General features: G+C 37.3%; 1 long non-coding RNA gene across 4 annotated transcripts; it reads right to left on the bottom strand.

Moving 5' to 3' along the window:
• Positions 1–532: 532 nt before the first annotated feature.
• LOC148694428 (uncharacterized) lies at positions 533–6085 on the bottom strand. 4 transcript variants are annotated; one of them, XR_015966145.1, is made up of 6 exons: positions 5855–6085; positions 5392–5759; positions 5187–5231; positions 3010–3090; positions 2625–2698; positions 533–2368 (listed from the first exon to the last, which is right to left on the bottom strand). It is a non-coding gene; the product is annotated as an uncharacterized LOC148694428 (long non-coding RNA). The 4 variants fall into 4 exon arrangements; XR_015966143.1 differs by having other exon boundaries at positions 5392–6085; XR_015966144.1 differs by lacking the exon at positions 3010–3090 and having other exon boundaries at positions 5392–6085.
• Between the last annotated feature and the right edge of the window lie 5468 nt (positions 6086–11553).

The raw sequence follows: 11553 nt of genomic DNA, 5'->3' as shown, positions 1-11553 counted from the left end.
GCCGTCGGTGCCTATTTTTGCATTCCAGCTCCACTAAAGTATGCCTAAAACGTAAGAAATCATGGGAAAGCAAGGGTTGCAGAAAGCTTTCTATTTTGTGTTTCATCAAAAAGTAGAAATGTAGTTTTGTAGAACTGGATTATCCTTTACTTTGATGCTGCTGTTCAAAGCGAGTATGTGACAACACAACCTCTCTATATAGATTCTGAAATTGATGCTAGCTAGAGAAGCTTTTTCCGAAGCTTTCCTAGCAGATTTCATATATATTTTAGGTGGACGGAACTTGTCCCCAAGAACGTAGAATATTGTAGATTTGTTCAGATTATAACAGATATCGCTTGCACTCAAATAACCACAAGTTGAAATTGTCCATTTGGTTCCAACTGATCTACCAACTCATCCAATTGTTGAAAAACAGAAAATCTAGAGGATGTGGAAAATTTAATCTGGTGGGTCATGAAGGCAAGAACACAAAGAGAGTCTCCAAAGTGTACGTACGAGGACCAACATACGATCGAACAAGACCAAGATGTAGTTGCACAAAATATTCCATAATTTCAAGTACCGACAATGCTTGACTCTTCAAGGTAAACATTTCCAAACACAACAAAGGTCCAAAGTCAAATAAGTACAAGCAAAATTGGACCAACAAAGTTAAACAAAAAAGAGCCCAAAAAAGAATTCAGGCCCAAACCAGAAACTAGCAAAAGAAACCCTAGTCTTTTGCTTCCACAACCTTTGCTATAGGGAACCAACACGATCTGCAAGCTTTCACGCCTCCAATCGACCATCGCCTCTCCAATTGCATCAACCAGCCGTAAGCAACTTTTCAAATGCAGCCACAAAGGAAAAAACCAATCACAAAGTGGAAGAAGCCCGTGGCAATACCCAAGCAATGCTGCCGACAAAGGCAGCAGCCATAAAGAAAGTGGTGGTGTTGTAAACACCCGAGCCGGTGAGAACACTGAAGCTCTACTCACTCTCCCGATGTGCCGCAACAAATCGTAGTAAACAATAACAGCAAATTGAAGTGGAGATGGTTGAAGATGACGAATGCTGTTTTGGTGTGAAGGACAAGCCAAATCGGGGTGGGGAGCAGGGGGAAAAGCAAAATCAGGTAAGAAAAAAGGAGACAAAGGGCAGGAGGAAGGGATTGCCACTGCCCCAAGCCATAGCTAGGGACGGCGGCTCTGGAATTTGTTGAGATTGGGTAAGAGTAGAAATTCCTACCTAAAATTCTTTGTGTTCGATTCACAAATTTTTTTTTTTTTTTTATATTCAAAACCATTCATAGAATTAATCACTCTGTAAAGATCATCTATTCAAAAAAAAAAAAATTAAATTAAAACTAAGGTCATTTAGTCAATCAACTGTAGCAAATAGACAAATAATTCGTGATACTTCTATCATTTCCGTCCATCTGTTCGATGACTAAATAATCTTAGTATTAATTAATTTTTTTTTTTTTTGGCAGAGATGGCATTTATAGAGTGATTCATAATATGAAAGGACTTGATCATGGACATGAAGTTCTGTAAATCGAAAATGAAAGAGTTTTGATTAGGAGCTCCTACTTATCTTTTGAATAGCCACCTACTTATCTTTTGAGTTGCCAAGTATTATTCTTTAGGTACATTTACACTTTATTCTTCTCCATGTGAAGGTATTTTAAACGGTACCAGGCATAATCACCTGCAATAAGATATAATGATGGACAATATGGTTCCTATTTTAACCCATGACCACACCATAATATCAAATAAAAAAAAACACAATAGTAACAATATAAACATTTAGAAAACACTAGAAAGTTTTGCCCGCGCATTGCTGCATGATTAGAAATTGTGTGAAAAATTATGTTTTAAAAGTATAAACACATCAACTTATATCACATCTAATTAAATTATTGCAACAACATATTGATGCACTTAGTATGGAAATTCATAAACTATTTGACAATATGAAATCAAGCAATCTCTAAACATGAGAAATGGATCTTAGAAAGTATAAATCCTACCTTATAATATTAATACAATTAACAAATTCTCACTGTGTGATCACAAAAAGGTATAGAAAAGTAATTCAATTTCTAAATTTCAAAAATGGGAAAGATAAAAAAAGGAGTTCTCAATTCTCACCATAGCAAAAATTATAATATCATTTTAACATGAACTCGGGTTTTATTTCGGTCACCAACATTAATAAAGCTAGTGACTTTACCATGTGCAAGCAAACAACTAAATTAGACGCAAACCAACTTTGATTTAACCAAACCTAAAAAACAATCATGATCAAACTAACCTCTCTTCTTCCCATATATAGAAGATGTCCTTTGTTTTGCCTTTGTGAGCAGTGGACTTTTCACTCTCTACACACAAAATGAACACACTCAAAATGCTTAGCAACATTATAAAACTTAATAAATTATATGTATACATTACTATATATGTATTTGGACATAAAGTATAAAAATTTACTAACAGATTAACAAAATATGTAATTATGAATTGGAATTAAACCAAAAATAAGGAACGTAGGATTTTAGAACAAAGAACAAAACTTTGGAGGTCAATTTCGTGAATATTTTGCAAACTATAAGAAATCCTATTTACAAATTTACTCACGTTATCAACAATGCCAGCCTTTGCCTCCTCCCTCCTTTTGCGTTGGGATTTATAAGTATGTTTTCAATTAAACCCTGTAAGAAAGGGAAAGTAGAGGAAAGTATAAGTATGTTTTCAATTAAACCCTGTAAGAAAGGGAAAGTAGAGGAAAGTTTAATGATATAAACAAACAATAGAACATATCCCATAACTTCCCTAAAATGAAAGCTACAATATGCACAAAATGTAACCATTAGTAATAATAACCAATGTAATCAAACATAAATAAAATGGTATGGTACAGTTTTATTCTTTTTCATAGAGCTCTGAGGTTCGAGTCTTATGAAATGGCGAGTTTGATACAAATTATATTTCCAGCAAATATTCCTCCAATCGGATTCTCTACCAGCTTGACTTCATCTTCAATAGCATCATTAAGATCCACTGCATTCTCAAACAGGGATATTACCTTGGCATTCTCTTTATCCTGAAGAGTTTAATCATGATCACAATTCCGAACTCCAAGTCAATCAATTATCTACATCAATGGCCTAATAAAGCGTCCAATAACAATAAAAAGTACCCACCTTGACTTTCTTGAATATATCTTGGAATCCCAATGATAGGAGCATATTTAGGCAACTTAGTTGGCTCGTTTTCGTGCATTTATGTTATTAATTCTTAGTTATTTTAATTCTTCAAGCTTCTTTTGTGTGTTTTCAGGATCATAAGACGTATTTGACGAAAGGATGCATTGTGGAGCCTTTTGGGGCCTTTTGGAGCACTGTTGGGCTAAGGATTGATAGCTTATACTTGGAGCCAAAGTGTTGGACGAAATTGAAGGCATTGTATGCACTTTAGGACATAAAACAAAGGGCCTAGCCCATTCTCTTCCCAAAAACCATCCTAACCCATGCATAACCTACCAATTTCAGCCACATGCACCCAAACACATTCTATGTCGTGGCCTCCCATCCTAATTCCAGCCATCCCACTTCATCATTGTAGCCACCATTCACCCTAGTTGTCACTCACATGTTTTCCCATTCTATAATTCACCCACATCCACTCTTAATCATTCATCCATGTTCTCCCATCACAAACACACAACCTTGCCGTGCACTCCCATCCCATTTCCAGCATTCCCCTTTGCATTTCCAGCTTTCCACCAACCAACCTAGTTGTCATTCCACATGCATTCCCTCTTTAATCATTCCCTCCTAGCTGCCATTCACATGATCTCCCATCCATTCTCTCCCTATAAAACCATGCAATGCATTCATACACACCATTCCCAATCACGCAACACAAAACAATCACACAACACACCATCACAATCACACAACCAATGCCGTGCAAATCCATTCCATTTTCTGCATCTTTTCTCTCCATTGCCGTGCCCTCCAACCATCACACATCCATTCCTCCATACAAATACCACCCCAAAACCTATCCTTAGACCTGTGCCGCAACAAAGAGGAAGAGAAGAGGGCCTAAACGTTCATACAATTCAAGTTTGAGTTGTTGGAATGTTTAGGTGTTTCCTTTCCTTTGATTTCAATGTTTAATTTCAATTCTCTTTGTCTTGTACGTATGAGGAACTAAACCCCCTTTAGCTAGGGGGTGATTCGAAACCATGTTTATGCTTGCAATATGAATTGATTACCTTTGGTTGGAATTTCATAAGTTGTGGATTCAATTTGTTTAACCGTTTGATTGATAACTTATTTATGTACGTTTATTGAGAGTGCACGCTTAATTTTCATGCATGAATATGACGCTAGAATATAAGTGAGTTTCACCTAATAGTTATGAACTTATATTCACAAGTAGTGGAGGTTGCTTATAAACAATCGCGTTAAATGAATTCTTGGCACTAGTTTCATGCTCATCATAGTAACGAAGGCCTCGTCAACACTTATAGTTTTCATGATGCTTAATGATCTTTGATTGTATCTTTATTGTGCTTTTCACGTAAAGGACTTTTGGAGAATGTTGTGAATTGCGTTGCGCAAACCCATCCAATTCATTAACTTAAGGAGAACTTGACGGTTAATTTAAGCGGACCTAATTAACCCGGGGTGTTGAGTTTCATAATTTATCGAAAGACCAACTGAAAATCATCTTGTATGCAAGTGTAACATGTGTGGAGAATAACCTTCTAGCTAGCATTCCATCCATATTTTCATCACATTCATATTTACATTTTGCCCTTAATTACAATTTGTGCATTTTAGTTAATTTCATCAAAAACTCAATCCCCCCATATTTTGTTGAGTCGTAGTCATTCGTATTTGTTTTATTTTGTGTTTTTAAACATTTGGAGTTATAAACACTTTCAAATTCGTCCAAACTAAGTTCTAGTTTCTGTTTGAGTCAATTCGATTGTTTTAGGCAGTTTTGAGTGTTTCAAAGCTATTCTGAGTCATAGTAGTCTTGTTAAGAGTCTTTAAGTTTAGTTTTTTGTGTTTTTGAGTCAGTTTCAAAGTAGATTAGCACCCCTAGTTAATCCCCAGTTAGAACGATCCCTACTTACATCATTACTACAATTGTCACAAATAGGGTTTAATTTGTGTGTGTCACATTCTTATCGCATCACCCAACTCCCTAAGAACTTGCTCTCAAAGTCTACAAAGAAGTTGGATTTCCCAAACAAAGCAAAAAAAAACAAAAACAAAAAACAAAAAACAAAAAAAACTTAAATGCTAAGAAAACGATGCCACAATAAATCATGACTACAAGATAATAGAAAGTGAGAAATCAACTCAAATCAAAATTTCGAGCTTACAATGCAATCTGGCAGGCCCGCGTGACTCTCAGGATCATTTTTCAAGTCCTTTCAGGAAAAAACACAAACAAATTGCAGGCATTTCTGAAAGCCCAATTCACACATCGCAAAACAATCAGTAAAGTGTGTAACTTTGAGCAAATTTCTCAGCTCTGGCCAGAGCGTCGAGAACCGAAGCGTCAGATTCAGCTCGTTTCCTGCCGAAAACCAATCAAACCCATTAACGAAAAACCCAAGAAATTAAGGTTTATAATGGAAGTTAGGGAGAAGATGAGGATTATCACTTGAAGGAGGGGGTGGAGTTGTAGAAGAGGTCGATCTAGGAGAGCTCAGTGGGCATGGGCTTGCAGGGATTGTCGGAGGGGAATCTGTAGGGGATGGTGCATGCTCTCTAGTTGGATTCGATCGGCTCGCCAGCAGTGGAAATAAAGAATGAAATTATAAGATTTATCAGAAAGCTTACCTCTGCAGTTATTGCCGACTCGAACAAATGAAGCTTCTATAGCAGTCTACAGATCACAAAGCTGAGAGATGAGATCTGGGTGAACTGGTGGCAGCGGTGATTGAAACATGACAGAGATGTGGTTTAAGTTTTTCTGTGATGAAGCGGTGAACGACGGAAGAGATGAAGAAGGATGAAGGTTTGCCAGATGAGGTGAAGACGGAAGGGCAAGAAGGAAGCAAACAGTCAAGGATCCCATGCGTCACAAAACTGTTACTCATTCAACAGCAAAGCAGGGGTGAAAACAGAAGAACACTGTTAATGAACAGTGTTTTTTTTCTGTTGGGTTTTAGTATTAGTATAATATATGAACTTGACTAGTCATAAGATCCTAGTCAAGCATGTATAAACAATGTAGATACTAGATGTTAGAGACAAATAAGCTCTATAATAATATCCATCCATAATTTGAACAATCATCTACTTAACTGTTAACAACAACAATTAGGGTCCAAGGATAAGTTAATCACACATAAGGATATGTGCCTAAAAAAACCCTTAACTGGGTAGAAAACCAGGGGAACTTCATCCACTAATAGAAAATCAAGTTTATATAGAGAATCATGCACACACAAACTCAAATGCTAAGCTAGACTAAATGAGCACTTGTACCTTTGTGCAACTTGAGTTTCTTCAAGAAGGTCTAAGATTGGTCTTCACAATAATGGCAGCTTAAACTTGAGCACTTCAATTCTGGCACCAACAAGATGAACGAGAACGATGCAGAATGTAGATTCAACAATGAGAAAACAAATCTCCATAGTTGTGAGATCCCGTATTTTTAAAACATATGTTTACTATTATTCTTTAAAAAGAGCTATTATACACACACACACACGCACACACACACACACACACACACATATATATATATATATATATATATATTTGTTACTTTGTATTTATAGTAAAGTTTATGGGTTAGCATGAGGGGAATTGGTACATGTCATGACATAGTTCATAGACATTTTTTGTATTCACTATGAGGTGCTTCTAAGCACTATCTGTCAATGGAGGTGGCAAGTCACTACAAAACAACGTGTCATTAGTGAGGGTCAAATACCATCAAAAAAGGCATTTTGCCATCACAAATACTTATTTCCGACGGTAAAAAGCCCTCGCTGGGCGTCAGAAATTGTCCCATTGGATACTTTTGTTCCGACTAGCCGTCAAAACTAAATCATTTTCGACACACATGACTCGTTGTTAATAGTTATATTTATGTCAGAAATGAATGTTCACAATGTCAAATTTATTTTATTTTCGACATGAAATTGTGGTCATAAATACTTAAATGATCGTCGAATATACCTTCTAAGTGCTGACATTTGTTTTTTGCGATGATTTTCTTACAACCAAAACATTGTGTCGAAAAATGTTTTTCCAACAAAAAAATGTTATTTACAAGAGCGCATAGTCATCACAATTATTATCACCAACAATTAAGAATTGTCGAAAATACGCACAAAAACATATTTGTGAGGATCAAGAGTCGTTGGAATTATATATTTGCAATGGTGTTACTTCGTCGGCAAATAATATTTCCAACCAATAACTTTTCTTGAGAAAACTATATTTCAACCAATGATGTTTATCAAAATTTTTATTTCTAGTCGTAAACCACTACTTTAGTCTATTGCAAAAAATTATTTTAAACACAATAAGGTTATTGTTAAAACACCTCATTGGAAAACATAAAGTAAGACATTTCAGTGGGAATTGATGTAAGAAATATATGCTTTCTGGTAAAAATTCCACTGAGCATTGTTCAAAGAATATTTTGTATATATTATCACTAATAAAACAAACTTATATAAGACCAATGTGGTAAAGCCAATATATCCATTACAAACCTAAGATATGTGTTTGAACATATTAACACATATCACTGTCCTCAAACTCTGAAAATGCGAACTTGAATTCTTTCGAAGATGTGCAGATAAAAGCATCTTCTCTTTTGTACATACAGTGTATGTAGCTCCTTGATCTCCTTCACATAGCTCCTTCATTCACTCCTTCATATTTAACAAGACGAAGATCCTAAAATATTATGTGAATAAACCTTCCAACATAGAAAATAATTTCTGACTTTTAAGTTTAAAATGAAAGTAAATGAGTAGCTATAACATCCACTAATTTTTTCAGCATTCACACCTTAATTGTAGCATGTTTACAGAACTCATAGCGCAACATTTCCTCCTCAGCATTTTCATCCAGTCCACGAACAACCAAGACATGAGTTTGACCTAATTACATATATACGCAATGAAGTTCATAACAAATAATACTTAGCTACGCCAACTAAAAACAACAAAGTAGACCAACCAGCTTCAGAGCACTCTACCTAAGCCTAGTATAACTACAAATCTCAGTAACTCCAACACCAAGTAAAAGCATGTGTACAACCACAAAATACCATAAAAGCAACTAAAAAAGCAATGAGCACACACATAACTTTGACACAGACACTTTAAAACATATAAAATTATTGACTATCTCCATATAAGTCCGTCTGTTTTTCCCCAAATTGCTTAATGGTACGCATTTAACATGAATTTACTGAGGAAAAATGAATACATACATACCTCAATTTCAGAGATGGAGCCATTTTTTCACCAAGCTCTTCATGCCAAGAGGAACAAGAGACTGAGGAAAAAAATTCATGGATTCCCACTGGTTTCTATTAAGTGAATCTCCAATAATCGAAACAAAAATTAATCAAATTTTGCAATCTTCTGTCAGCAATTCAATCTCCTCCTCTTCCTCTTCTTCTTGAGCAGAACCCAACAATTGAATCTTTTGGCCTCACACGATCAACCCACAAACACAAAAAAAGATAACACAAACAACAAGAACAAAGACCAATATCCAATGCCCATTACCTATTTGCTGAATATCCTTAAAGAAAAAAAATGCAGAAAACACAAAACACAAAGATCACACAAAACACAAAGACCATACTACCTAAGCATTTTGCATACTATTCATAGATTCACGGCATGCAGAGATTCAGCAAACGCAGGCATTAAAGTGAGTAACGAGAGACATGATTATACCTTTCTTTTTTAGATCCGCCGACCATGGGATTTCCGCTACTCTTTGAGATGCTCAGTTCATCATTTTTCTCGTCTTTCATCTCTGATCGAAGTCCCTTGTGGGTGTCGCAGAACCGAAGATTTATGCACTGAGAATCGAAAAGGTGGGACTGGGCTCAGGTTTGCAGAAGTGGAGGTGTGTGAATTTTTTTTTTTTGGATGAAGGCAAAAATAGAGAGAAATAAAGAAATGGTGTTGGTTTTGATGAATGTGGCTCTGAGATTTTGAGAACGAAATGAAGGATGAAGGCTAGGGTTTTGTTTCTGAATAGGAGAGGCAGAGAAGCTGCGAGAGAGAAATGAGGAGGAGGAGGGCAAGCTAAACGACTCTGAGTGCTGTCTTTGGAAATAGATGGTTTAGTTTTTGGGCGCCATGCCAAAATTTTGGCAGCCCTCTAAAATTTTACCATCCCGCCACCTCCAATTTTTTTTTTTTTATTTATGTATGATTCTTTTTTTTTTTTTTTTTTTTGTCAAAATGTATGATTTTATTTGAATTTATTGTTTTGACGGAATGCACATTCTACCAGTGTAACATCCCGTCCCGAAACTAACGAAACGTACATTTAAATTTACGTTATTACCCCTAGTTCGTTATTTTACGGGTAGTTTTGTGAAGTGTGGTGTTGTAGGACCACACACACACTCACACATCACCCTCACTTTCCCGGGATTCCCTCCCTCATTCCCTCACTCTGTCTCTTCTCTCTTCTCTCTTCTCTCTTCTCTCTTTTCTCTCTCTCTCTCTCTTCCTCCCCGAGCCATTTTCTTCTTCTTCTTCCTCTACACACGGACACACATACAAACCTAATCAAATCTTCACCAAACAAGAAACCAAGACCACCATCGTGTTCGTGGAGCTGAGAGGAGTTCAAAGGTGCCATTTTCAGGTAAGGAAAACACCATTTTCACGTCGATTTCACGAGGTCCGATTTGAACACTGTTCATGCAAACCTAAACTAGCTTGTTTTTGGAATTTCTAAGCTTGTAGTTGTGCTTGTGAGGTCCCAAGGAGCCTCGGAGTAGTTCGTTGGGTGAATTTGGACGTCGGGAAGGCTAGGTTCGAAGTTGGCCGAACTTTGAAGTCGTGGACAGGTATGATCTAACAATTTTTAGGCCTTAAAACTAGTCTAACGTGATTCTACTAGTCCTAAGCTTCATTTTGGTATAAAGAACGTGAAAAATGGTTGAAAAACGAAGGAGAAAACTTAGTTTGAAAATTACCCAGTTTTCCGGCGCCGGAGGTTCGCCGGAGAAGAAAGGGGAATATTCCGTTAAGTCTAACGGAATATTCCTAACGGCAGTGACAGAATCCGGTTAGATTTGACGGAATATTCCGTCAGTTAACGGAATATTCCTGACGGCGTCAACTGACGCCGTCAGTGTGCAGTGCACGTGGGCCGCGCGTGGGGGCGCGTAGGTCCGTGCGTGTTCAGGCGCGTGGGGGCGCGTGCGTGGTCCAAAAATTTTTCTAAAAATATGGGCGTGATCCTGAGGTTGTGTAGGTCACGTTGGTATATTCATATGTCCAATTTGAGCAATGTATGAGAAGTTATTACGAGAAGTTGCTTAGGTGCTTTTAAATTAATGTTTTCGTAACTTTGTCGCGTATAGGTGATTCGTTTTCCGAGGACGAGCGTACGCACTCGAGGCAGGGGGGCTACGACCCTTCTAATTATCAGTGAGTGGGCTTTTGTTTTCCGTATATACCTATATACCTCTAAATTCCCAGAAATAGAATAGAAAAGGTTATATGTTTTATGCCATGCATCATTTGAATATTGTTTACGTATCATCACGTGCATTGGTAATTGGCATACATATATATAAATGTGTATTTGGTGCTGTGGACGCACAGGTAAGTGCCAGGTAAGCGGTATTCATGTGGTTATGCATTCCTGTTTATTATGCAATAGTAGTTTGAGATGCTTAGAGAGCTCATAATCTGCACCCCCGGTGTTAGTGCTCCCGCCCAGAGAGGGGCAGAGTCCTTCACGTGTATGTTCACCAGCACCACACGCTCGCCTTGGATCCAAGTTAGGTGCAAGCCTTGTCGTGCAGACCACATTAGGTGGTTCCGACTCGTAGGTGACCCGCGATTATTCGCATAGTCTTCACGTGATCGTAGCACTAGAGCGTATATATATTACACCCAGTCTTGTCGTACAAACCACGTTAGGTGGCTCCGACTTGTGTGCAGATTCAGATGTTGAGTTGAGATTGGAGCTCTATAGGCAGCGGTACATGTCACGTTAGGTGACTCCCGGCTGTCAGATTATATATTATTGATGTGAATTACGCTTGAGCATTTACATTTGATTATGATATTCTGTTGTAGTACATTCTCAAGCATGAATGGCATATTGTGAGCATGAATGGCATATGGTGAAGCATGATTGACATATCTATACATACGTATATATGTTCATTTTCTGGGAAGTATACAGGTTTTACGGCGAGGGGTTAGAATGTGTTTTGCTAAAGAGTTTTCAAAGAACTTTGTTTTTGCCCACTCACGCTTTTGTTTTGCGCCCCTCCAGGTTCTAGTGGTCTAGAAGGTTCGGTG

Source organism: Pyrus communis, chromosome 9 (assembly GCF_041283825.1).
Source record: "Pyrus communis isolate YQ-2024b chromosome 9, ASM4128382v1, whole genome shotgun sequence".
Taxonomy (NCBI): Eukaryota; Viridiplantae; Streptophyta; class Magnoliopsida; order Rosales; family Rosaceae; genus Pyrus; species Pyrus communis.
Note: the sequence above shows the minus strand (reverse complement) of the source record. Positions and strands in the feature narration are given on the sequence as shown.